This window comes from Myotis davidii, unplaced genomic scaffold (genome assembly GCF_000327345.1).
Source record: "Myotis davidii unplaced genomic scaffold, ASM32734v1 scaffold112, whole genome shotgun sequence".
Lineage (NCBI taxonomy): Eukaryota > Metazoa > Chordata > Mammalia > Chiroptera > Vespertilionidae > Myotis > Myotis davidii.
Window position 1 is genome coordinate 2,267,109 of NW_006284838.1, and position 5,459 is coordinate 2,272,567.

The window sequence follows — 5,459 nt, forward strand, 5'->3', positions numbered from 1 at the left end:
GGCGGAGCCTGGCCCCGTGGGCGGAGCCCGGCCCGGTGCCCCCGCACTTCAGCTCTCCCCCGCCCCAAGGGCTGTTTGCGTGTGTCCCTTTTTCTGGAAGCTCTAGCTTCCGTCAGTCCTTCGTGCGTGGTGACCCCGGACCTCAGATTCTTTCGTTAGAGGCCCTTTCTGGAGCAAAAGCACTGTCCTAATTGGATCTGGACACACCTGTCCTGCAGCTGAGGACGGTCACTTTTCAGTCCTCAGAGCAGGTTTGTTTTTTGTTTTTTGTTTTTTTTATGGCTTTCCCCCCCTGCATCGGTAGGGGGAATCTTTAGGACCAACGCATTCCTAGGAGTGTCCCTTCAACCTGTAGGAACAGCTTCAGAATTGCCAGTCTCTCACACCATCCCACATTCTCTTTCATCCCAAAATGCTGGCCCTGGGGCAGAAGGTGGGCAGAGGGTGATGAGGAGCCGCCTGGAGCACTGGCTCCTGGGATGTTGCCCGACTCTTCTCAGATTTTGAGTAACATGGTCTAGTTTGGCCCCCACTCATTCATCCATTCATTCACTCATTCTTTTACTCCTCATATATTCAGTGTCCATACTGTTTTATAAAAATAGGTGATTGGGAGGACACCTTTTCAGAAATAGGAAGAACTGATTCACAATACAGCACTGAAAACATCCCTGGGACACGTTTGATGAGTCACAGGGTAGTGTGCAATGATGCAGCAGAGCAGGGCTGACACCTGCACTGATCAGAGGTGGCCTGCAATGCCCTCCCCCCACTTCATCTGGGCAGCCTAGTGGTGGTCCACAGGCCTCTCTGACTTGCCTCCCTGACCTCGCACTCAGACTCCAGGTTCCTTGCAAACATATGGACCTATGGAGTCTGTTCAAGAGGTCTCTCCTTAACCAGATGGTGAGATCCTTTGTCTCACCTTTGGGACCCCAGAGCCTGGCCCGGCACCAGTGCTGAGATGTACTTGGGACTGTGGTGAAAGAGAGGGTGTTTCTAGATTGGGGGTGAGAGGGATAAGCTTAAGGGATCATGTAGGCTTCTTACAGGACCAGGTATTTGATTTGAAGGCCCCAAAGTGTTTGATATAATTTAGAACAATTTGGTGTAGTTATAAGAAAGCAATTTACCCTCAGAGGACCTTTCTCACTCCTGCCTCATTCCTCCTTATCCCGAGAAAGGGAAGGGGGAGAGGTTCAGTCTCTTTATCCTAAAATAGGTTGTTTGGGAAACAGTGAGGAAGGGAACAATGCCACTTAGAACAAAACAGGAAGTCATTTCCTTTGGGTATGGGTCCCCAGAGACTGACACTAAGGACAGAACCATTCAGGGGTCAGGGGTAGCAGAATCCTGGAGTAGAAGGAGTCCTGAGATTTCAGCTGTGATATAATTACAAAATGCAAACAGCCATGATTATATTTATACTTCTGCAACATTCCAGAGCTCTGAATTTCAAACAGCTAGGCTAGATCTGATAGCTAATTATCACACTTCCCGCTAACACACTCCTGACACTCCCAATGTGTCCCAGAAGGCACGCATTTTCATTAAAAAGCAGTCGTTAGAGCAGAAGACTAAGTTACGGGCAAGCAGGCACAGGAAAACTTACAAAGATCAAGGGTTAAAAACAGAAAACAATTTGCCAAGTTTTAAAGATAAAAGTAATTCTGGTGTTGTGAAGACCACACGAATTTAAGGGGGCAGGAATTAAGGTTGAGTGGGAGTTGTGTGACAGTTTAGGTAACTTAGATATGTTACCCTCTTAACAGGGACTGGGAAGCTTTTCCGTCCTTCACAAACCTAGTAGGGCAGGCAGAAAACATTGCTAGCAGGAGGCAGAGGTGGGTAAAGACTTAGGATTCTTTCAGCATACCTCTAGATTTAGCTAGCTTCATCTACTCATTCAGCAGTGATCCATGCCAGTAGCTTACAGGATATTTTTATTGATTTCAGAGAGAGGAAGGGGAAGCATATTAGTGAGAGAGAATTATGGTGGGGGAAAGAGAAAAATCAATGATTGGCTGCCTCCTGCACCGGGGATCGAACTCTGACCTCCTGGTTCATGGGTTGATGCTCAACCACGGAGCCAAACCAGTCGGTGTAACATGATTTTTTTAAGCTGATGTCCTGTAGTGTGTCTGGGTTCAGTGGGAACAGTAAGGGAAGCAGTTAGTATGAAAGTGAAAATAAAGTAAATATAGTGCTTGACTTCATTGTCTCAGGCCTAGAGTCCCATTCTGTAGACGAAAGTCAAACCAAGTTCTAAAAATATGAATGGACCACAGGTCAGCTCCAGGTACCTTCCTACTTGCCAATATTCCTGAACTCCACTCTTTCTAATATTTGAAAAGTATTTGACGGTGCTCTGCTTCCACAGTGTGCCTCACAGCAAACCCTTTCGGCTCTCTGGAGCCCTCGATAAACGCCACCAATGGCTCACCAGGCGAATCACCGACTGACTGGGGCTGGATGGTGGGATCATCCTGGCCCCAGACTGAGGAAGAGGGGCCTCCTCAGGTGTCCTCAGTCACTAGCATTTGCTCTGTTCATTAACATGTGTGGAGCCTTCATTCAGGGAGGAAGCTTTGGTTTGCATGCAACAGAAATTCCAACTCAAACGGCCTTGAGGTGATCCTGCAGTTCAGAAATGTCATCAACATTTCTAGTTACTCTGACCCGCAATCTGTGTTGGCTTCATGTTAAGGCTGGTTCCTCTTGGTCATAGTATGGCTTTCAGCATCCAGCATGGGGATGAAGGCAGTTAAACCAATGAGTGAACAAAGCCCAGAGCCTCACTGTGATTGGCCAATCACATGGCCAAGGTACTACTGCATTCTAATTGGTTTAAATATGGGTTAGTTCACATCTTATACATGATTGAGTATGCTCTTAAAAGTAAAAATAAGAGCCCTAACCGGTTTGGCTCAGGGGATAGAGCATCGGCCTGCGGACGCAAGGGTCCCAGGTTTGATTCTGGTCAAGGGCATATACCTTGGTTGTGGGCACATACCCAGTAGGGAGTGTGCAGGAGGCAGCTGATTGATGTTTCTCTCTCATTGATGTTTCTAAATCTCTATCCTTCTCCCTTCCTCTCTGTGAAAAATCAATAAAATATATTTTTTAAAAAGTTTTTTTAAAAAAAGTAAAAATAAGAGTGAAATAAATGTGTAAAAGTGTTCCTTAGACATCTTCACATCCAAAGTCCAACTGTTCTCTATCTTTTGGACTCAGTCACTGAAGTCTGGATTTGTCACACATAATATTATTTGGCTATTAGTGCAGCATTTCTTAAACAGTGCACCACTATTGTTTTCTGCTCAAAGTCAGCAGCAAGTTTTGACAAATAGATGTTTGACATCTTAATGATAGTCCTTCAAAACACATGAATTGGTAATACCAATCTCTCATTGCTTTGGAATTTCTTTTATCTATTTCAAGAGATTTGACAAATTTTCCATTGCATTACAATACTTGTGCATGCATCTTAGTAGCAAAACATAATAGACTTCTTCTGTGTGTGTGCGGTGGGGGTGTGGAAGGCAGGGGATAGCTTTCTCTCTTGGTTCTAAAAGGCTCAATTGTTGGTTTGCAAGAAAATCGGAAAATGAAATCATCCTTCTAATGACAAAATTTCCTTTACTAATGTCAAATTTATGTTCCACTGCTGTTTCCATGAATTTATACATTCACAATAACTTTTTCATTTCAGTGTCCAAACATAATGTAACCTTTGAGATTTCTATACAGCAATTAAACTCCATCATGGAATATCAACAATGTGTACTTGTAACTGAATGCAACGGAACTAGTACAAGAATTCAAATCTTATAAGTAGACTTGAATTACTACAAAGTCATTGTAATTCACATTGATACGCTATTGGTTTAGCCAGATAATACCAATGTGGTTTAGGGTGGGGACTCTGAGTCACACCAGCCAGGTGATGATTTAGGGTGGGGAGACTGAGATCAGCCAAATGGACAGTCAAACCTAATTCCTAATAGAGCCTGGAGACCACCAGCCGGTGAGCGTCTCTGGTTGCCAATGCTCTACGCACTGTCACCCTGTACTGGTCACTGTGTCCCATGACGCCACAGTCGGAGAGCAACCGGAAGCCCTGGGCTTGGTACTTTTGAGGCAGGTTAGTAAGAAGCTAGGAAATCCCTTGGCAAGTGGAATGGGGAAACTGAGGCAGATTGCTCAACAAACCACCCAGAAATTAACAGCCAGTTAATAAATCGCAAGATGTTTTTCTTCCCTAGGGACACTTAAGAGCAAATGGTTCCCACCTCTCCCCCCCAACCAGAGAGTGAGCAGCTTCAATCACCCTTAGGGAGATAGGTAACACAGACCCCGTTGGTGCCATTGGTACCAGCCAAACCCCAGAACAGACAAGTCCGGGGAATAAGTAACAAAACACCCAGGTAGAGCCAGACAAATCCAAGATAAAAGTGAAGCTGACCAGACAACGATCCCAAACCCCCACTGTACTCTCATTCTGATGCATCAGCATATTAAAGGACAGGCTGGGAAGCTGATGAACATTCTGTTGATACCTCCCTCCTCCCCACCTCCCCTAAAACTCCCACCTTGGAAAACAGATAAAAACCCTTAAGGCGAAGGATACAAGTGTGCACTTCCCCTGAGCACACCCGAATCCCATGTCTTTCCTTCAGCCTGCATATTTGCTTGCTTTCTTCTAAGCTCTAAAGCAGGGGTGGGGAACCATTTTCTGCCAGGGGCCACTTGGATATTTATAACATCATTCTCCGGCCATACAAAATCATCAACTTAAAAATTACCCTGCTGTATTTGGTGAAACATTTAGTTAACTCACCCCTAATGCCTTGGCAGGGCCAGACCAAGTGATTACTTAGGCCTCATACAGCGCACGGGCCAGACGTTCTCCAGGCCTGCTCTAAAGGTTCCCACGAGACTTGTAACCAGGGGAGTAGTGGGCCTCGGCAGCTCATCCTGGGCTAGCCCCTGAACCTAGCTCCAAGGGCCCTCATTTTGCCTCTGTAACTTGTTTCCTGAGTCCACACAGCTCAGCTGGCTCACTTTTTTCTTAAAGAGTCAAGGCAGCCTGGCTTAGGCTCACTCCTATGGCTGTGACCTTGCCTTTTCTGTTTATTTTTTTAACTTAAATTCTTTTTTTAAAATAAGTATATTTTATTGATTTTTTACAGAGAGGAAAGGAGAGGGATAGAGAGAAACATCAATGAGAGAGAAACATCTATCAGCTGCCTCCTGCACACCCCCTACTAGGCATGTGCTCGCAACCAAGGTACATGCCCTTGACCAGAATCGAACCTGGGACCTTTCAGTCCGCAGGCCAACGTCTATCCACTGAGCCAAACTGGTTAGGGCTAAGTTAAATTCTTTATTGATATTAGAGAGAGAGGAAGAGAGAGAATGAGAAAGAGAGAGAAACTCCGATGTGAGAGAGAAACATG